The sequence below is a fragment of the Ixodes scapularis genome, unplaced genomic scaffold, assembly GCF_016920785.2.
Source record: "Ixodes scapularis isolate PalLabHiFi unplaced genomic scaffold, ASM1692078v2 PGA_scaffold4__175_contigs__length_147842914, whole genome shotgun sequence".
NCBI lineage: Eukaryota > Metazoa > Arthropoda > Arachnida > Ixodida > Ixodidae > Ixodes > Ixodes scapularis.
Genome location: NW_024609879.1, coordinates 51,553,660 through 51,576,760, shown reverse-complemented (window position 1 = coordinate 51,576,760; position 23,101 = coordinate 51,553,660). Strand labels below are relative to the sequence as shown.

The 23,101-nt window shown below is 44.0% G+C and overlaps 1 long non-coding RNA gene across 1 annotated transcript; it reads right to left on the bottom strand.

Annotated features, from left to right (window-relative positions):
* Positions 1-20,432: 20,432 nt before the first annotated feature.
* On the bottom strand, positions 20,433-21,244 carry LOC115324379. The gene is made up of 4 exons (XR_005715615.1): positions 21,184-21,244; positions 20,848-21,060; positions 20,653-20,711; positions 20,433-20,531 (listed from the first exon to the last, which is right to left on the bottom strand). It is a non-coding gene; the product is annotated as an uncharacterized LOC115324379 (long non-coding RNA).
* Positions 21,245-23,101: the final 1,857 nt, after the last annotated feature.

Sequence of the window (23,101 nt, the reverse complement as noted above, 5' to 3'; positions counted from 1 at the left end):
CGTACACTTCGCGCTTTCCACTTTTGCCCGTTTCCTCCTTCCCTATATCCTCGCCACTTTTTACCTTACCCCAACTTGGCTCCCCTCGCAGCTTAGGAGAGGGGGAGCGCTTAGAGGATTATCTTCCCTTCAGAAAACCGAGGCTGTACGTCGGCCTTTGAGCTCGTCCCGGACGACCTGGCGAATGAGCTCTCGAATGCCCAGAATGCCGTGGGCAAGGTCGCAAGGGGACTGCGGAACCGCGCTGACGTCGCGTAGCCTCTGGTACTGGCTGGCTCGGGCCTGCAGAGCACGCTCGATGTTCGTCGCCTCCGTGACAAATCCTTGCATGGTCATCGGTGAGTTGCGTACGAATCCACGAAAGATGTCATCCTTTACGCCACGCATCAAAGTGCGCAGCTTTACTCCCTCGGTGACCTGAGGGTCGGTGCGGGAGCTCAGGCGAAGCACGTCTTCCACAAAGCTCGTGAAGCTTTCATTGGGGCCCTGGGTCCTCGATTGCAGCGGGTCTTCGGCCCTCTCCCTTAGGTGTTGACTAGCGAATGTTCGCTTGAGCTCGTTCTTGCAAAGATCCCACGACGTCAACGAAGCTTCATGGTTTTCGAACCAGCGCCTTGCAGTTCCTTCGAGCGAGAAATAGAGGTTTTGAAGGCGCTGTTCGTCACTCCACCCGTTGTGGCGAGCCACGCGTTCGTACTGGTTAATCCAGCCTTCGACGTCCTCGTAGATCTCGCCGAGGAAGGGAGCAGGTGTTTGCGGAGTGATGGGCAGGACGACGACGGGCGGTGTGGTCATGGTCGGGATCTTGTTCTTCCGTTTCTCGGGCAAGAGACCAAGTTTGGGGTACTGAGTCTTGTAACGTCGACTTCTTCGGGTTTCGGCGTCTTTGGCGAAGGGTGGCCTTCCGGGGATGAGCACATCGCTTGGCCGTGTTGTCTTCGGAGGGGTACGCTCAACGGGAATAGAATGCAGTACCCCGTACCTCCACCAAAATGTCACGAATGACAAGTGGTGAGGCGATAATAACTGAAGAAGCTAAACGTTTAATGTCGCGTACTTGTGACCGAATATAGAAGGGGAACAAAAGAAAGCAGAGCGTCCCGGGCGTCGAAGTCGGCGTGACAGAAGAATCAAACGCTGCGGCGAAACTGCCTGCGGGTTGCCACGCGGAACCCCTTTTGTACACGCGTGGGCTTCTCGAGCAATCGACATAGAAGGTTCGCGCACAGAACATTCTAACCTCGAACATGCAACAAAGATCTCGAATTTAGCGGAACAGTAAATTTCATGAATAAATAAAAGACGTGTCGCGCCCAGGAATCGAACCCTGACTCTTCGCGTGGGAGGCAAGCACGGTAACCGTTAGGCTTTTTTTTATTTTTTATTTTATTTTTTTTTCCATCTTCAATAACCGTTATGCCACGGCTGCGCTGCCCACTTGGCCAGCTACGCGCGAGGCAATATAGCTTCGCCAATGCTGGAAACTACTCCGAAGACCTATGGGAGTGGCGGCGAACGTGATAGTGGCGCCTCTAGCGGACTCGGAGTCTACGGAAGCAGACGATGCAATGGAAAAGTATAGGCTCTGCGACGTCCTCGATCTTTGCGAGCCCCGTTTCGTCACGTTAATAGCAGAAAACAATTCATTATTGTCAGTCCGCTTGCAAAGCACAATCCACTGATCGCAACTGCAACGACAATGAAACAACAACGCGCGCAAAAAATAAAGATAGACCAGTTTATCTAGAGGTCTCAAACGGCACTCGGGGGGATCACGCGCTTTTAAATCGCATCTGGGAAGCGGAAAAAAAGGCGTTTAGCTACTCGAACTGCGTCGTAAGAGGTTAATGTTGATCCGTTACAAACTGCGTTGTCACAATTTCTTACCTGAATAGGTGACTGTTTACACGTGCGTAAACAACATGTTAAAATTGCCAGAGCAAGCGCACCAGAATACGCAGCATTACAAAAACAAAAAGTAACCAGAAAAATGACCGTGCAAACGTTTTCCGAACTTTGCAGAAAAGTTGCGCTCCCCATCCCAGACGAAAATAAGAAGAAATGGGGAACAGTCCCAAACAACGGCGAAGGAAACAAAAAAGTCAGCAGACGATACAAAGATGCAAATCACACAGCAGAGACCTCCTTCAATGCCGACGCTTTCACGGGGCGTTGGTGGCAGCATTTAAAGTTAGGTGGTGGGGTTCGCCGCCGGTGTTTAGTCCACAACAAACAAAACGAAAGCAACACGACAAAACTATTAAAAAAACTTAACTTTTTTTCAGCTGCCCGTTATTCGCTTGTTTATTTTTTTAGCGGCGTTGTTAGGAACTAAGAGCAAAACAGAGGAAAGGAATAACGTAGTCCCAGCTCACACTGCCCGGTAAATAAGAGTCGCAAGCTGCAATCTCCTCCGTGCTAGCAGTGTGTAACCTTTTTGTGCTTCGCATTTATTTTTCCAGTGACTTTGGCAGGTTGTTTGTTTGCTCGCTTGGCGAAGCAGTTCGAAAGTACATTCAAGTACTTGACGCACTTCGTACATGTCCAGGCAATCCTTGCACACCATGCCTTTGTTTTGAGTGTCGATCAGCGGCCTCAACTGCGTTTTCCGCAGAACCGTTCAGTGAAATATATCAGTGAAATGTGTGTCAAAGGCCCTGGCAAATGTTACCGGATGAGTGACAAGCTAAGTCTTATGGTGGTGTCATCTTCGCATGCGAGTATTTGTCGTTCTTGAACGGAATATATTTCCAGGTGTTCCATGTTTCTGATTGCAAGCATGATGACAAATCTGACTGGCTGCCCACCCGGCTACATATGACTGGGTGTTCACTAGTGCATCGTGCCTGTCGTCCGTGAAGTCCTCAGCGATCTCCGTGAAGTGTCAGAATCGTCTGTTGAGGCGTCAGTGGCGATTTTAAAGCCAGACTTGGATAGCTCTTGCAGTTTGATTTGAAGTAACTTAATTACTCACGTTTGTTCTTTCTTCGGGAAGCCGGAAGGAGGATTTCTCACCACATCACAAAAACTTGTTTTCGCTATGGTAAGCAGCACATGGCATGGCTGCCATCTCCATGTATGCGCTGGTGTATGCCCGAAGGCGGCCGGTTGATCAAGCAATGATGATCCGTAGCAGACGTGACCGCGTATACTCAAATGAAATCTGAATAGAAACGTATAACCAACTTACATTTTTTAATATATTTATTAGGTATAAAAACGTACAGATGAAGATTAGATAGGAGGTTGTCACAGACGACAGTGGGGAAAAAACCAAAAAAAAAAAAAAAACATTAAAGGGACCATGAAATGACCCTTTTACTTTTTCCAGATAACTTTTACATTAAACCGTCAATGTTCACTGAATGCCGAACAGGCATCCGTTTTCCTCTCGGTTTAGTAACTTCTACACAAAAAGTAATGAAATATCGGCTTTTTCTTTCTCTCCCACTGACCGCAAAACAAGCCGTGACGTACGCTGTTTCCGGAACAGGATGTTCTCTCGGCAGTAGGAGAATAGGAGCGTTAGCGGCAACGAGTTGGGGTGCGCCGGTAGGTTTTACTGCGCTGATGTCGCCGACGTATTTTCTGAATCGGCGCCTCTCATCGCCGCATCGCAGCTCAGCGAAATTCAATGAGATATGTTGCGCTACAGCGACAGTATGGGACTAGTCCCATACGCCGGTATGCCTGTTGGGAAGTGCAGCGAGTCTTCCGGTGAAGACTCCAGAAGTCAACCCAACTGTCATTGTTGGCAAAAGGGCCGGCCCGTGTCAGTCGTTTGCAAAGCGACGTGGATGGAAACAAATTGCCGTGGCGTTTTACACGGCCTCGGAGATGCAGAAGCGAGCCGACGTTAAAAAATATACGTTTGAACTACGAGTGTCAGCAAGAGCCACGTAAATACCTGTTTACAGTCGGAGCGGCCGCGCGCGCTTGATGGAAGTGCTGTATTCGCGCTGTTGGTAAGCGCTTCGGGACCATTCTTTTACGATTGCAACTCGATACTGACGCGACACTCGGCAAAGAAAGGTTGGACCGGGGTTGCACGTATACCTCCCACGAACTGTTATAGCTCGACAGTGACGTGCAGTCTGTCAGAATAAAAATGGCATACCAATAACAAAGTGTACATACCATGTTACGAAGGTAATCCATAAGGCGTTTATTTCAGCTCTATATCACACAAAACAAGATAGAATCGACGAGCCCCTTTTTGACGAGTGTTCGTCAACACTGCACTCTAAAAAAAAAGGCGTCATCTTAACACTTTTTGGAGTGTAAATGGTTCGTCGCAGAATCCACCCTTTTTTGAGAGTTAGAGTTACTCTTCGAAAGAAGCTGTTGACTTTACTCTTTTAAGAGTAACAAGGAGTTACTCTTGACAAGAGTTACAATTACTCTTCAAAAAGAGGTGTTGACTTTACACTTTTGGGAGGAACAAGGAGTTACTCTTGACGAGAGTTAGTGTTACTCTCTTCTAGGGTAAGGGTTACTCCTTGAAATGAGGTGTAAAATTAACACTTTTGAAGAGTAGCATAGACTTCTACAGGTGGTGTTGTACGTACCCTCGAAGCAAATGTTGTGACTACTCTCTTAGGCGCTAATAGAACAACTCTAATGAGTGGTCAAGGCTACACTCTCATGCCAAGAGTTATTTTAACTCCCTCGTAAAGGGTAACTTCAGCTCCATAAGAAGTGTTAATTAAGCTCTACGTCAGAGCTAAAAGTACACTCTGTTAGGTGTTATCTTTTTCCTTTCATGCAGTGTGCCTGAACTCTATTGAAGGGCAAACAAAGAGCTTCCAAGACATTGAATCCCTTAAGCAAGGTGTTTATTTCCCTCGAATATGGGCATTTCTTGTTCACAGCTACAACACTCGGCAAAGCACGGACGCGAATGTCCGAAGAGAATTCTGCATGTGCTCACAGGACGATGGATTGTAGGAACGGGTGGAATGCAGCACGAAAGGTGTTGTTTGAGCCTTTTCAGAGGGTGCCCATACAGGCCCTCATACAAGGTCGAGTGAAAACAGTAATACGGTGCTCGTTAAAAAAACAGATTTTAATGTACATGTAAAAAATACACTCATTTAAGATCTCAATCTTCCAGTTTTGAAATTAAATCTAGTACCAAGAATGACTTGGTCTTGTAGGTCAAGCCAATGAAGTTGCCAATCACAGCAAGTGACCGGGATGCTTTTGGACAGCAGGAAATGTCATGGACCCAGTATAGCGCAAGAATGAGCGCAATACCGGCCACAATGTCCGTTACCTCGAAGGAGCAGTCCTCCAGCACCACTGTGAGTGGTGAACTTGAGGCCCCTCCCCTGACTTGCATCACAGGGAAGGCTGGCTGGACATGATCCTCCTCCTGTGAAGAACAAACATGGACAATTTGTAGTATTTGAAAGAAAGATAATTACCAAAGAAAGTCTACTCAGTCTCCTCGGGGTAATTACAGCAATTTCAGGGTGTCTAGCGAATTATTATTTTGAAATTCCCCAACTTTTCCAGATTTTCCCTGACAATTTCAGGTGAAATTCCCTGACCTCTGTAGAGGCGGTTCAATATATGAGACCATTACAACACAAGGCATTGAGCATTGAGCACTGTGAGCATCATTTTGCAGGGGCTTAATCCAACTCGCGTATACCGAAATATTCGAGTTCCTCCAATCCGGGTTAAAAGAGCACTTTCTTGCCGCCGACATCTTCAGTAAGAGGCGACTTTCGGAAACACAATGAAAACACCAACGCTCAACCATACCCGTTAATAAACGAATGGCAGCATGGCCGCCAGATGCACACTTTCAAATACTTTCGGCTTAATGCTTGGATTGGATTGGTGTCTGCGGCTTTCCCATTTGTAACTAAATCTAGAAGCTCTAACTGGACATAGCCTAGTATGGTGCCCTCAATCCAATCCAAGGCTTGGACTAAATTTGTTGGCTGTTCCCTTTGCATCGAGTAGCGCACTCTACATTGGGTGAGCAGAGCCTGCGCTCCGGTCTAAGCAGAATTTATTGCCTATTTTTCTGCCCCCAAGTCCTCAAATTCTTGCTCAGGGCACTCAATAGCGTTTCTGACTCATTTTCCCTGACTGGGCTCACTTTTTGACAATATCCCCGACAATTCCCAGATTTTTTCCGGTAATTAAAATTTTCCTGACAATGCGCAGTTTTCCAGGTCACTAGACACCCTGAATTTATAAGACAAGAAAATAGTATAAAATAAAACTGGGGTGGAAAGGGGGGGAGAAGGAGGAGGTGTACTTCCATTCATTTTGCCCCTCACATCAAAGCTAGAAATGCTACAGATCAAGCAATTAAATGCCACTGTTTGAATAAACAAGCTATAATAAAGGGGCTTGCTAATGAACTTATGACAAAAGCTAAAAAGGGAAGATATCACAGTATCAAATATCCATTTTATGATTGAAGCTATACTGTGAGATTATTTCCGGTGACAGAAAGGCATGAATCTAAAAATAATGGCAACTGCGATAAGATATTAGGGCACCTAAACAGTCAATTTTTCTTGACTTCTCACCAAGCAATTGTTTAACCTGGCCATTTTTGCATATATGAGCCCATGCTTTAGGTTGTTCTAAGCAATCTCACTAGAAGCACTTTATGGTTCAGTTGCAGAGTTTCCTATCACACCAATGCTTTGCAAGTGAGCCAAAAAATTTCTACCGCCGGCCCAATTGCCGGTGCAAGCGCCTTGCACGGCTGGCAGGGAATCGAGAGCAGTCATAAAAAGCTAGCCCAAGCCTAAAAATGTGCTCTAACTTTCTAGCAGTTTCTAGCAAATAAAAAAGATAACAGCCACCTACATCAGTCAACCTTCATTGGCACTGCTAGAAAGTGGGATCAAATTTTTAGATTTGGGCTAACTTTTTATTAACTGTCATTATGCTTGTATTAATAGTCATGTGATATCCTAGCACGGGATCGCACTGCCACAGATTGAAGGGGCATTTTTATATCTATTCATAATAAAATTTGTCAGTTGATAGTCAGCGCTCCTCCCGTGTTTCTTCTATGTCGCCCTCGTTTTTTTTTCACACTTTTTTGCATGATGAACTTGGAAGAGCAACCCAATTAACTCGATGGTCAGTCTGGGATGGGTACTCGAAGTGTCCTGTGCTGACTTTTTAGACATTTGTAAAGTATGAGAAAGTGCTCGTTGAGACATGGGTGTGGGCTCAGTGGGCTCAAAAGCCCCTTTATAGCACCTGATTGCCGTTATATTCCAAGAAAAAAAAGTTAGCAAATACATCTCCACAGGGCATTAATTACTACAAGATACTACCAAGTTTTGATTACAGAATTACTGCACTTCAAATAATTATGTTTTTTGCCAGAAATATTTCTTAAATGCATATGCACACAATCAAAAAGAAATCTAAAGAATATGAAAAAGTTTACAGAAGGCAAATATAAAGCTTTCAATTAGTGCCTGCCAAAATAAATAGTGTACAGAGATGCTATCAGGCAGGTGCGCGTAGGTGTCACCATAACTGATCTTCACATTTTGTTTAATTTAACTTCATTCATTTCACTTTACATGTCGCACTATAGGTTATTGACTTTCTAGACATCACAAATTCAGACTTTGTTTGGGTTACTTATTGCCCTTTTCAGTGGCTGGGCACCTCGGTGAAAAACTAGAAGGCTGTTATAGTGTTCCTAATCTTTTGTGCAGTAAAATCGTCTATATCGTAACGTATAACAAGTGACAAGGCGAAGATAAACTGAGGAAAATAGACGTTTAAGAAAAGTTTGTGCCCAAAACAAAAAAAGGAGAACATGCGTCGCAGGCATCGAATGTGGGTGTGACAGCAGAGTCGAGCGCTGGCAATACACTGACCACGCGGGGCTCTTCTTATAGTCTGTTCCCAATTCCAGAACATTTCCCCTAAAACTTTTGGTCCTAGAACATTCTGTTCTAGAACAAACAAGAATGTTCTAGAAATTTCTAGAACCACGGGTTTCTCGAGTAATTAAGCAACTGCAGTGGTCCCGGGATTCAAACCCAGGACCTCTGGATGACACCCAGGAGTGGTGCCCACTCGGCCACCACATCATGCGCGGCAATATATGTGGCCCCCTCGTGGGCCCAGAAAAATACAACACAATGCAAATAGCACATCAAGTAGCACACCATTAAAAAGACACTTCAGTAAAGTGAGAATTTGTAGATGAAAATATTTGTTCATGTTACACCAGCACACAATAAGAGCAACAACACCATATCCTGCCTTTTGCTATAATTTTGGCCTTTCAACTAGCTCAAAGATTGAAGCCTAAACTTTCTTTCTCCACTTCACACCACATTGTCTTTATAAATTGCCAGAATTACCAAATAAGCACGACAGGCTTATTTGCATTTTATTTTATGTATCTCGGTATCCTCGGAGTCTGCTGAGGTAGTACATGCCTATATAAAACACTGATGCTTGTTGCTTTATTAGAGCATCTTCTATAGAGGCTGAAGGCATAAGACCAATACTGCCTGTCAGCCCAGCAACAAATGCAGAGCAAGTGTTTGAACATCTCCTTCATTATATTTAGTCACATTCTAATATTTCTTAAATTTTTTTCGCAAACCGAGTTTTTAAGCAACTTCATCTCTTTAAAGCTACTCTTCTGATATCTTTCGATGCTTTTTGTGTGTTCTTCGAGTTGGTGATGATGAATCTCTGTTAAACTGCAGGTTTCTTTTTTTTTTCTACGAGATGCCAGAGAGGCTGCTCTTAGAACAGCCTCCCTGGCTGCTTTTGCTTCATAGGTACCTGCAAGCAGGGTTCTGAGTTACCATGCATACTGAAATTGATATGTGAGCCAGTTTTCACTTCGTCTAAGAGGTTAGAAATTATATCAGAGTGGTATACCATACCTTCTCAATGAGAGAAGCTGGTGAATCCTTCAGCAGGGCTGCCAGGTTCTTTACCACCTCCATGGCAGGAGCTGCAAAGAATGAGGTTGCTTAGTTTTCTGATGGTAAGTGTATTCTTATATAGCAATAATTCCTAAAATTCTATGCCAAAACACTATGAAATCAAGGCAATGACCACCACCCCCCGACTGCATAAATATAAATATCAAGGCTGGGATAAGAAACCCATATCTTTCATTCAACACAGCTGAATGATCACAATAATGCAGAATCAAATCAAGAAAGATATACCCAACTTTTTGGACCTAATAAACAAAACTATGCATTGCAGAAAGCTGAAAGTTCACCAGCTTTAATGTAAAGTCAGCAATATTAAAAATGAGTAAACAGCTTGCTAAGTGCCCTTAGTTAATACCAGCACACTAATTTGCAAGACAATAGACCATTTTCGAAAATCCCAGGAACCATTCTTAGGATATACTTGAATAGTTGACTGGGACTTGCTTTTTTGCCGATTGAACAACAGTCCGAACCGAACACTTAGGCAGCACTCATGGCTATCTCGCTCAGCCGCAACCATCCAAACCCATTAGTACCCCTTCTGACATGAATACCTAAGAGAAAGATAATCCACATCGCTCTCCCTCTCTCTCTATTTTCTCCTTTGTATGCAATGGCAGCCGTAAGTGGTTGCATTTATTTAGGCATCCCCAAGTTATTACCCCCTGACAGTGGAATCGGGAGAAGGGTGCAAGGGGAGGGGGCGGTTGCCCCCCCCCTTTTTTTCTGACATTTGAAACAATTATAGCAGACAATATGGGAGAGAGGGATAGGCCTCAGCTTCCCTGCACATCACCCCTCCACCTTCCAAACGGTAGCAATTTAGCTGGCCTCTGCCCACAGTGGCGAAAGACATAGCTCTATATTTATACAGACTTTCCCGAAGGGTAGGATGAATGCAATTTCTTAACAACTGGATTTGTCCAAGTTGAATCTTCCAAGTTTTTATAGATTAATTAGTGTGAACAATCTATTGTGTTTCAGTGCTGGCTGCCGTATACTATAGTTTATTTTACACCTTTACAAAAAAAAAAAAAAAGCTACCGAATGCATGTAACATCTCAGTTTGGGGAGACCATTGACTAAATGTAATTTCAGCTTTACAAGGAGCTAATTTGCTATAAAGTACCATTTAACCGTAATAAAAAAAATAAAAAATTATACATACTAAAATGCACAAATTCTATAAAATATATATATATATACATATATATATATATAAAATTAGCCCAACCCAAGAACACACAGGTTGTGATTCGCAAGAGTTAAAATAATTGATAAATGTGCCACGTGTCAAAACAAAGAATGCATTGTGGCCTGCTTAAGCTCCGCCACAACCGACACTACTAGATAGTCAGCAAGCTGTTCATGTGTGCCACTTCATCATGCAGCTAGCTGCACAATAGATGTGCGCTATAAATTTCTTGGTGCATGTGAATGAACTGGTTGCGCCACTCTGAATGCAGGTGCAGGCACATGCATCGCAAGCTCGAATTTGGAGCTCTTTTTTTTCTTTTTTTCAAATAGTAGGAAGGTGAATTTATAAATTGCTTAGGCCTACTTTTGCAACATCATAGTGACCCTCAACCCTTCATTCAGCTTTAAAGGGCCTCTAAAAAAAGATTTAATTTTATGCAGTTTGGTTGGGACGCGCGTGTCAAAAGAAATAATTTTATGCAAAAAAAAATGTTTAGAGCAAGATTGACGGCAAAAGATTGATTTTAAATTACGCAAGCAAAGTCCATGACATGACAGAATGGTCATTTGCTCTTTCCACCTCAACGTGAAGGCGAAGCCGATCCACCTCTCCTCCACACGCCCGAATGCCAAGAGAAAAGCAGTTGAAAGGAGGTGACTACTGACTTAATTACAAGGCACCTCGCGCCATCAATATTTCTCTAAAAGAAAATGTTTTTTTTTTGCTTCAATTTGCTCCAACAAGACCCTAAAAAAATTTTTTTTTCAGGTGTTTTCAAGAACTGATAATTACAAACTTGCCATTTAAGTTCACACCTATATTTCTACGTTGATTTGAAAACAAAAAAGAGAATGTTTTAAGACTTACGGTATTTGCGGCACAGAAATATGTAGTCATAAATGTACCCATGTTACCTGCATATTATTTACAAGTTAAAGATCAAACCGCTAGCCTCCCTCTTCAGGTAACCAGTTTCAAATGTACTACTAAATTAACAGTCCAATAAATACCCTGTTATACGAAAGAACATGACAGTTGAACAGAACCTGACATCTGAATGAATCAAGAATTTAAAATAAATCAGTCACATAACAAAAAACTCGTTGAGTAAAGATAGTTCCTGGCAAATACATTCACGTATTGCAGTGACGTAACTGACACTCCACTCGCACCCAACAAGTCGAATCTTGGCAAATAAGGACTAACTCAACACTCTGTGGCATTCGGCTTTGGACCTACTGGGAGGACTTTACTACAGCACACATTACCGCCAAGACGACAGCCATATTTTAACAGCAAAAATGAAATAAACATGACTTCGAACACAAAAATAACCAATCATAACGTCTATCACGGACTATTAGAATAAAAAGCACTTACAAATAGCGCTGTACAGGGCCTTTCGCCGTGGATTACACGCTGGACTCGTCGGAGATTCCCCGTCAAGAGTTAAGACACAATCCAAGCTCATCGGATCCTGACAAAAAGTACATTCACTGTAAAAAGAAATTCCGTCAAATTAATAAAAATTGCCAGCTAATTTTTGATGCCGATACAATTAGTGTTGTCTTCCATCACGGTCACAGCATTAACTATGTATTACGTGCATGACAGTAATGAGGCCCCACGGTTTTCCCCGTAACTTGACCTGGTAGAAGCTTGGCACAAAACTGTAACTCTCAGTCACTGTATTGCACATGATGCACGGATAAGGGTATTGTTCCGGAATCAAAAATTAGCTGCCATGTTTTCTGTAACTTGCGACGGCAAAAAACCGCAACTCTCAATCACAGAGTTGCACGTGACGCACGACAACGGGAATCGTTTAAATTAGCTGGCGTGGTGTTCGCACCTTGAAGTAACGGCCAGAGCCTGTTGAACTGCTAGCCGCAGTAACTTAACAAAATGGACGTCTCAGTGAACAATAAATATAGCATTTTACTAATATAATTATTGTTCACTGAGACGTCCGTTTTATTAGATCATTGCAGCTAGCAGTTCAACAGGCTCTAGCCGTTACTGCAAGGTATGGACAACACGGCAGCTAATTTTTAATGTCTGCATGATTCTCGTTGTCACGCATGACGTGCAGCTCAGTGATTGAGATTTGCAGCTTTTTGCCGCCGCAAGTTACGGACAACACGCCAACTAATTTTTGATGCGGGAACAATTCAAAGTAAATATCTAGCGACCATAAAATGTGATTGGGTTGTGGGCCCAAGTTACTTTCAGGAGTTAACGCCAGCTGCGCATCCCAGCGGTTAGCAGGTGCTTAAACACTGTTAGAAATTTGAAGCAAGTGCACACAAGATACAGTACTAGGTAAAACATGTTCATACCTTTTTTTCTCAAGAAATAATTAGTGGGCCATTCCCATCTTTCATGTACAAGGCAATCTCTGATTTTCAGAGCAATAAAGTCCATATGAAGAACTACAGATCCTGGAAAAGCAAAACAGAAAATATAGAATGTGATTAGATTATTAACAGAGTGCGATGACAGAACAAATTTCCCCATTTCTGCAAACTATGAGTTACACGTAGGCGCATTGCAAGAGCCTCAGCTTAACTCTCGCGGGAACTAGACAGCAAAACCAACTTGATACCTATGTTACGAATTAACAAAGGAAGTCCGAAAATGCCTTCGAAGACAAAATTGCTGCAATCAATGAGTTTCTGCAAGCATGCTGTCACGAATTATTTTCAGAAGTTACTGCCAACTGTGTCTCTCAGAGATAATTACACACTGTGTTAGTAAGAAATTTCAAGCAAGCGCACATAAGATGCAGTACGGAGTAAAACCTGTTCATACCTTTATTCTTGAGAACTAATTAGTGGGCCATGTCCAGCTTTTATGTGGAAGGTAATCTCTAACTTCCAGAGCAATCAAGTCCATACGGAAAACTACAGAACCTGGAAAAAAAAAAGTGGAATGTGATTAGGTTCTGAACAAAATGCAATGACAAACTAAACCTCCCGATTTCTGCAAGCTATGAGTTATTCACAAGCGCAGTGCAGGTAACTCAGATTCGTTCTGGAAGGCACTAATCAGTGAAACCAACGTGTGACTTATGCTATGAAACCATTTTAACAAGGCAAGTTCGAAAAATACCTTTCAAAATGAAATTTCCACATTCAATGAGTTTCTTCAAGCCTGCTGTCACAAGTTAATTTCAGAGGTTACTGCCAAGTGCAACTCCCAGAGAGAGGTGTTCGAACACTGTGTTAGTAAGAAATTTCAAGCAAGTGCACACAAGATGCAGCACTGAGTAAAACATGTGCGTATCTTTATTCTTGAAAAATAATTACTGGGTTACATCCAGCTTTCAAGTGGAAGGCAATGTTCGTAACCTGCACAGCAATCAAGTCTATATGAACAACTATAGAACCTCGAAACAAAGAAAAACAAAAAAATGTGGAATGTGGTTAGGTTCTGAACAGAATGCAATGACAAACTAAACCACCCGATACCTGCAAACTATGAGTTGCACGTAAGTGCACTGCAGGTGCCAGTGTGATTTAAGAAAGCTGTAAACCCAAATGAAATCACTTGAAAGGGGCCAAGACACAGAAATTAGGCAAGTTAGAGCATTCATTACATGATAGCCCCATAGGTTACTGGGCATACAGAAAACACTTAAGAATATTTAGAGTTCCAATAATTACAAAAATATATCTTTTAATGTTTCTGATTTTTATCTGGTGACCAGGATACCTGGGTGACCAGGCGATGCCTGAACATCGGACTCTGAGAACACCAAAGCTCATTGCAAGGCACCGCATACTAGCATTTAGCAGTGCACTGTCGAGATTGCGGGGCAAACTGCAGTTCTCCAACACCATTGTATTGTTTAAACACCAAGGCCAAATGTGTAGAGAAATGAAGGAAACCTATTACATAATAAAAAACAGACCATCTTGAGTGAGCCAACCTTCACTGACTCGAACAGTGAGATTCATTTTCTGAATCTTGGTTAGCATGTGGAGTGTGCATTGAAGAAGAAGGAAGTGCAAAATCCACGGTGCGCCTTATACCCGAGCGAACGTAGTGCCATCTACACATTCCAATGAAAAATCAGTTGTTAGTAAGCACTTATCCTATGTCGTCCTTCCTTTTTGTCCTTTTCCCTTTCGTGCTGTTTTTCACGAAGAAAATTTCAAATCCATGTAAAAGTGCGAGAATCAAGATTTAGTGAGGAAAGTTTTGATATTAAATGACAGTGAGATACATGATCGAAAGCCTTGGAGTAATAAAAAAATATGGCATCATACTTGGGAGTTAGTGTTCATATTAACATGAATATCACGGGTGAACTACAGCAACTGCCTCTAGCATGAATATCTTTTACGAAACCTGTACTGATTTTGGTAGAAAAAGTTGTTAGTAGATTCCAGATGCGATACTACATGAGAAAATATTTTGAGTTCTAACAACTTGCATACAACGCTGGTTAATGATACGAGACGGTAGCTTCCCGCAGAGTGACGGTCGCCACTTTTGTAGATTGGAACGAACTTCCCAACCTTCCACTCGGGTGGGATGCAACCAGTGGATGAATGCTGGAAAAGTAGACTGCATATTACTGCGTGCTTAGGGGTAGCCCAGGGGGCACCGCGCCCGACTGTCATGCAGAGGTCCCGGGTTTGAATCCTGGGACCGGCAGATGTCTTTATTTATTCCTCAGGCGATGCTTCTAGAAAATTTGAGAAGGCCGTGGTTAATTCTAGAACAGAATGTTCTAGTACGGAATGTTCGAGTACAGAATGTTCTAGAAAGGAGAGTGCTATAAAAGAAGCCCCGCGTGGCCTTATGCAATCTGTTAGCGCGAACACGACATCGGCACATTTTACTTCCAAACAGTATTAGTGAACACGAAATGTTTTTGCTTACATTATATGAGCTCTTTCCGTAGCAATAATAACTTGAATGACATCCCTTGGTTTCAAAGAGAAAAACTGGAAAAACCAGCGATCACTTGTTTGCACAAACTGTGTCGCACTCAGTAAGTCTTTTTTTTTCGCCGTTAGACGGTTTACAGAATATTGTGCACAACAGCTCCTCATCACTGACCAGTGCTGACTCATTATAAACCTACTTTATTGCACTTGACGTTTGAGCGCGACTCGCCTAATTGGGATTGGCCAAGGGACTGCACACGACCGTATGAGTCACGCTTAAAAAATTTTAATTCTCACTGTCTTGTAGTTTTGCCTTCAAAAACCAAACTTGCTCCACAGCGTTGCTTTATTTGTGCTGCCATGTGATTCATTAGAGCAGATATGGAACATGATTTATAGCCATGGTTAATAGTGCATAAGAGCAACCGTCCATATTGTTTTCCCCCTTTATTCATAGCAACTCGTCGGAACAGCTGAACGACCCGGAACTCCGCGCCCGATATATGATGCAAAGACATCTACGCGTGACACACCTTCAAAACTTTGCTGCGGCGCCGATTCTTGATCGGTATCCAAGCGCGCGAAGGCAGAGACACGCAGCGCTTCGGCGTGCCAAGGAAGCTTTGATCACGCCGCGGTAAATTTGATTTCGACGAGTTGCACCTTTTTCCTGCGGCACTGCGCTTCTGTAAAACTTTTCATGTGTTATCAACGGCAAGTCTCACGGCTTACACAAGGTTTTAAATAAATTCATCGGTGAATATCGACGAACTAGTAGAACACGTATCATCAGCACGCTGCCGCCAGCATGCGCAACGCTCCAAAAAGGCAATTTTTCGACATGTGACATGGCCGTACGGTGGCCGCATTCGCGGAGCGGGGGTGTGCGACGTGAAACGAACACACCACTGCCTAAGACAATAACTTTTTTTATATATAGATATATAGACTAAAGAAAACATGACAGGCTCTCTTAAATTTCAGAACGCGAGAGCGCCCATTATAATTATTCAACGAGCACGGTTCAGTGTTTTTGATTTCTTCCGTTCTTACGGCAACGGAAAGCGAAAAGGTACGAACAGGAAGTGTTCAGAAGAAACCAGAGCAAACCAAACTCCCATGGCAATGAGCCCTTGTCCTGCACACGTGAATCGGGTCGAGTCTGATGCGAGGATGCGTTGACCTCGTGCGACTGAGTGGGGAAAGCGGAAGCAAGAAGGTTGAGCGCGTTTTCTGCGTTGGTTTTCTGACACAACACGCGCTATCGCGTTAAGTTACGCGTCTTTCATTCCTTCTGCACTTCGATTATCTCGAACAGCCGCATGCGAAAATGATCTACTTACCTTTTAAGTGCGGTTGAATGTTGACAGGTGAAAGCGGCGACAACAAAGTCATGGAAGAGCTGGTGGTTGTTCCCGCGCGAGCGAGAGTACGCAGCGGTGTCGACGGTGCGGCCAGTAAACATCACGTGGCGGACGTCTTCGTCCGCGAGCTGAGTGCGCCGGCTTTCGTCTCCCCCTGCCGCTCCAATGGCGAAATGCGCCAAAGCAAAGAGATCTTGCCTCGACGGCGTTTTGGCCGCGCGCCTCTCAGCGCCTTCTCTTTCTTTTTTTTGTTTTTTTTTTTTGTTTTTTTTTGTTTTTTTTGTTTTGTTTGTTTACAGCGTGTGTCTTGCAGGCTGGACTCACTCTAAAAAAAGGGGTGTAGTACTTGCACCCAGTGGGGTGTATGTGACTTGTCCCATGTATGACACCCCATGGGTATATATGCGACACCCCAAAAAGGGGTGCATACATGCACCTCATTTTGAGGTGCACATGTGCACCTCAGCGGGTGCATAAGACACACCCCACCCCGGGGTGTACACATATTCCGTTTCTCACTTACTGGGAATACTGATACACCCCATTTTTAGGTGTACATATATTCCGTTTCTCACTTGCTGGGAATACTGATACACCCCATTCTTAGGTGTACGTGTATTCCGTTTCTCACTTACTGGGAATACCGATACACCCCATCCTTAGGTGTAAGTATATTCCGTTTCTCACTTACTGGGAATACTGACACACCCCATTCTTATGTGCAGAGATATTCCGTTTCTCACTTACTGGGAATGCAGTTACACCCCATTGCTAGGTGTACTTATATACCGTTTTCCACACCATTCTTACTTACTGGGAACGGATAAACCCCACTCTTAGGTGTACATGTGCGAAGTCAACAAAACTAACACTAGAACATTTTCCATCAAATTGACAGGAAATGTCTTTGGAGCTCTTTTCCAAGCTTTTAACCGTCAAACGACGGTGTTTTGTGTCATTTTCATGTCCCATTTGTCAACCCGAAAACAATCAAGCTGCCGATCCCACATTCTATCGTCATTTCATTATATGGCCTGACATCATTTTGACGTCCTAACTGCCAACCTGAAATACAATTGAGAGCTTTTGTGCCACTCCTGCGAATATAACATTGTCACGATCATGCAATATTTTATAAAATAAGCTACGAAAATTGGTATCTGTTCCTACATATTTATTGCTCATAAACACTGGGTGAAATATATACTACAAAAATACACATTGAATGCTTGCACCAGAAACGTCGCTTGTTTCTTTTCTTCTTCTTTTTGCATGTCTTATCTTTTAGTCGTGTGCCTTGGGTGTTGACCACCAAAAAGAGCCATGGAGCATTCCTGAAAAGCAAAGCCCAGTTGTATACCATGATTAGATACATATAAGACACTGTCAAGGCCCCACACCTTACTTAATGAGCATTACCAAAAACCAGGAACTCAGCCAACTTCATAAATATTTTGCACACCATTGCAGAATAGTGGGGTGGAAAGGTTACCACTTTAGATACAGGTGCAAGGCTGGAAAACCGAAACCACAGATAAAAAGCATCTGTTTTCAATATACTTAAACTGATTTTGGCGGTTTTCAACAATTTCAGCCTGTTTCTTATCGCAACTGTGTTTATTTTTTACTAATACAATGCACAATTAGCCGAAAAATGCCATAAGCAACCTTGTACTCAGTGGTGCCTAACCAGATAAACGAATGCCAACACCAGAGGTGTCCTAATGCAAGCTTCCTGTAACAAAATTTTGGACCATCTAAAACAGTGCTCTCTAACACATTTGAGTGTAGAGGCCAGATAGCTCACCCCCAAAAGATCGAGGGCGTCTGTAAGGCATGGGGGTCAAGAAATTTGTTAAAGGGACCTTGCGCTCTCCACATTTTGTAACTTGCAATCTTGACAGTGACATTTTTAGCCGCGATTCATTTGTAGTGCTCCCCTTATCCCTTTCCTGATGCAATCACAAGAATTAGAGTGGTACTGCCGCCAACATACTGGCATTTTGTAAGAGGACAAGAGAACGAGTACACTGTTGTTGCCGTTGCTTATTTCACTCAGGATATATTCAAGCTCAACATGTCTCGAAAGAATTCCTTTTGCTTTTTTGAGAATTTCTGATAGCACCAGTCTGAGCGAATACTTGTATTTTAATGGTGATATTTTCTGAAGGCGAGAATCCAGGGCTCATGAATTTATCTTTGGTGGTTGCTTCTGACAAGCGAGAGTTCATGCAGTTAAAGTGCATCCTTGGGCAAAGAGCCTACCAGCGGAGTTGTCGTGCAGGTGCTAAATACAAAAAAAAGACGGGAAGGAAAACTAGAGACTAAACACCTGAAAAATAAAAACGAAACTGCATTACCTATGTGGATATGCTATAAGAGCATAGCTACGTTTCTAGCGTAAATGAATAGACCGATCCCACCAAGCGTTCCACGTATGTGTGACGCCGCCATAACTGTAGTTCGTAGGAGGCAGACTCCAGTTCACGCGAAAGCTCATGCTGCCTCGTGGTCTGCTCGCGCAAACCTCCAGCGTGGTTGTCGCGCGTGTAGAAAGACTACAGCTCCCACGATGCATATCGGCAGCGGTGGCGTACTCAAACTAGCTGGTGAGATCGGTCTATTAGCGACATATTTTAATGCATGCCATTTGTAATGCTCGTTATGAGAACGGGAGCTTGCAGCTGGTTTCCTGTGGGCCGTGTTCAAGCAAGTCGCGAGCTGCGTCTTCAAGCACTGAGCAGATTAATTTTACCAAGTTATCTATTACCTGCCAGTGCACCATAATCTGTACAATGGTGAATATATTCCGAGTCACTACTTGCGCGCAGCACAGGCTAAGGCAATGCCCGAAGATGGGAAAGGGCAAGCGCTAGAAAGGCAGGTGAGGAGAGTAACCTCCTCTCCTATCTAACATTCGTAGTGCTTTCCCCCTCTCCCCCAGCCCTGCCCTCCCCTCCCATATGCCTTCCTAGTGCTCGCCTTTTCTCTCTTCGCATGGCATTGCATTCACCTGCACTACACACAACTAGTGACACGGAGTATAATTGAAGGACGGTACACTCACAGATGTCGAAGCACTTGAAGAGTTCGCAACTTCGGTGCAATGCCACTGGTTGCACTTTTGTATCGCACTTCAGATGAGTTGATTTGCCCGAAGTACCTGGAAAATAATAAGAATGATAGAATAAATTAATGTGCCATAAACCAGGGCTGGGCAGACACGCTCCAAAAAGTATTCGGGAATACTGAGATACATCTGCTTTAAGGTCAAAAATACAGATACTGAGATATATTGTCTTTTATGCAATGCTATATCCCCAAGACACTTCTGCGAAACAGGTGAAAAAGTATTCAGTAATACAGATACAATGTGTAGTTGTATCTGTATTGTCTTTTATGCAATGCTATATCCCTGAGACACTTTTGCGAAACTGGTGAAAAAGTATTCAGGAATACAGATACAATGTGTAGTTGTATCTGTATTGTAGAGGGTGTAGTTCGTGGGGAATATGTACGGTCAGTGGCGTTCCAACTTGTTTTCGAGTCAGGAAGAGGGGGGGGGGGGGAGTGCTCTTGGTATCCCTTGGGCGCCGCCGGCCAGTCTTTAACCTGCCCTGTGGCGGCTGTTTTAGGGGGGTGGCAGGGGGGGGGGGACAACACATGCCTTGCGCCCCCCTTGCCCCCCCCCCCCCCCCCCCCCCCCGGTTGGTACGCCCATGTGAATGGTATCTATGCTTTGCTCCTTGTTTGTGCCATTTTATATGCTGCCCTTACTTCAAACTCTTTTTTATCATTAATGCCGCTAAAGAAAACATGTCACCCCCGTTGAATCAAAAAGTTACAAAATGGTAAAGACTGCTTGCCATGCTTGACGAAAGGCGTCTGCCAAATTTAAACCTGTTTTGCCGTGAGGGCAGCCTGTGCATCAGAGATTTGAGTCATCAGTACATGTAATCTAACCAAGTACCAAGCCTAATCACACAATATAAGCCTAGCAGTCTGACAAGTAAAGAAGAAAACAGGGTCCAGCGGATAGTCAATTGCTCACCTTGCCAGACGGTGCCTCGGGACTATGGTGGCATCTGCTAGGTGCAGAGCTTCTGGTCTGTGCATCAGAGAATAGGCATTAGCAAACATGATTTATCCAAGCACCAAGCCTAGTTTCACAAGATACGCTAACAACCTGAGAAAAAGAAAAACAGTCTGCAGCATAGTTGATTGCTTACCTTGCCAGACAGAGCCTCGGGACTATGGTAGCGTCTGTGCTACAAGCAGAGCCTCTCGCCTGTGCATTAGATTACTCATTAGTATACGTGATCTAGACAAGCACCTAGCCTAGTCACACAATTTTACTTAGCAGCCTGACAAGTAAAGAAGAAGAAAAAAAGAAAATAGGGTCAGCAGGGTAGTGAAATGCTTACCTTGCCAGAACGCGCCTCGGGACAATGATGGCATCAGTGATAGGTGCAAATGGTCATTAGTAAACGGGACATAGCTAGGCACCAAGCCTAATTTCACAATACATGCATTACAAACTAAAAAAAAACAAACAGTGCAGGATAGTTGGTTGCTTACCTACCCAGAAAGGGCATCGGGACTATGGTAGCGACTGTGCTACTAGCAGAGCCTCTCGCCTGTGCAGTAGAGATGAAACTCATTAGTACACGTGATCTAAGCAAGCACTTATTCTAATTTCACAATATATGCTTAACAATCTGACAAGAAAACAAAAATCAGCAGGCTAGTTGATCGCTTACCTTGCCAGACGGTGCCTCGAAACTATGGCGACATCTGTGCTAGCAGCAGAGCATCACTCCTGTGCGTTAGAGATTCGAGTCATTAGTACATGTGATCTAACCAAGCATCTTATGTTATCTCACACTTCACAGGTGCGTGAGATGACTTGCATACTACAAGCACAAGGAGACAGTCGCGTTTTTGAACCATTAAGACTGCGACACCTAATTGTTGCTGTAGTGTGACAAAGTGTATGCTTCACAAATGAAAAAATGCAATAAAACGTATAGTCTAATTTTAAAAATTTTGCCCAAGAAAGAATCTGACAAGTAGGGTACCAACATGACAATTCAAAGTTAGCCAAACTCGAGCTTCGCTAAAGTTAGCATCCGCGGGTACAGCCACTGCACATGTTTCCGAATAGAGCTCTCAAAGTAACGCCAAACTGAGCACCACACACACCGAAGCTGGTGAATGCTGTCCTAGAGTTCCTTCATAGGCTCTCTACGGGAGTCAGAGTTGCGCGTCTGTTATCCACACGCTGACACGCCGCTATTCGCCTAGGTCCGATCATGTGAGGAGCAAAATCCAAATACTGTGCAGGAAAGCCGCCGATACGGCCGTTTCGCCGACGTTGCAATCTCCTCAGCGTACGTTCCCCTGCTTTTGTCTGCTCCTCCTTTCCTGTTTTTCAGAAAAGAAGGAGCACGTTGCTATTCGCCCAATCTAGTGAGATGAGGAGCAGAATTTCGTCCCCTGCAGGAAAGCCGGTGCTCCGGGGTGAACGCGCAGCTCTGGCTCAGGGTTGACAGGTTGAGCTATAAACAGCCCAATTGGGCTACTCAGTTTTGTAATAGGCAGGAAAATCTGGTGGTTGGCTCTTAAGCTATTTCATACCCGATATTCAACAATTTTCAAAGCCTTAAACATGATATTTCTGCGCCGGGTAGAGAAAAACAATCAACTCAAGAGGTTAGGAAAGGAAAATATCCAAATCACAAGCGTGCAAATACAATATGTGGACCCTCATTGGTGTTGGTTGCGGAGGTGCAATATCGTTTTCTGAAGTATGTTGGCACGATTTAATATCGCAAGCAGGGGTGGAGGAACGTGTTTCCAGAAAAAGGGAGGAAGAGGAGTGGGGGCAGCTTAACAGATGTTTGAGAACCCCCTTCTTTCATTGCACTAAAAGATACATGGGGACGCTTTATCATCTTATTGCCTTCTTCTGTAAATAATTGTCTTATGTCATGTATCAAGTACCCGTGTTCCAAAGAGATGTAAATACCTTGTATGAAATTTTATGTGTTGGGCTATTTTTATAGCCCGACATTTGGCTATTCTTGGACACAATATCAGGAAATTTTGACGGGTTAATCTGCAAATACTTGGCAACCCTGCTCTGGCTACCGTAGGGGGCCTACGCAGGAACTCCATGCTGCCCTAGAGTTCCTGCAATGGCAGCCGAAGGGAGTCAGGAGTTGCGCGTTCATCCCAGTAGCTCCGGCTTTCCTGCACTTCAAGTCTGCTCCTTACGTGATTGAGTTCGGGGAGTAGTGGCCGCCGCGCTCTACCTCCTCATTTTCTGGAAAGCAGGACAGGAGGAAGCAAACGCGGGGGTATGCACACCGAGGCGCTTGCACCGTCGACGAAGCCGCCGTACCGGTGGCTTTCTTGCACGGCATTTGGAGTCTGCTCCTCACGTGATCGGATATCGGCAAATAGTGGCGCGCCGGCACGTGGAAACCAGACGCGCAACTCTGGCTGGAGCCTATAATCTCAATGCTGCACTAGAGTACCAGTTCCTGTATAGGCTCCCTACGGGAGCCAGAGTTGCGCGTCTATTTTCTACGTGCCGCCGCGCCGCTATTTGCCGAGATCCGACCACGTACCGTGCAAGAAAGTAACGTTGCACGCGCCCCGCCGTACGAACCCCTG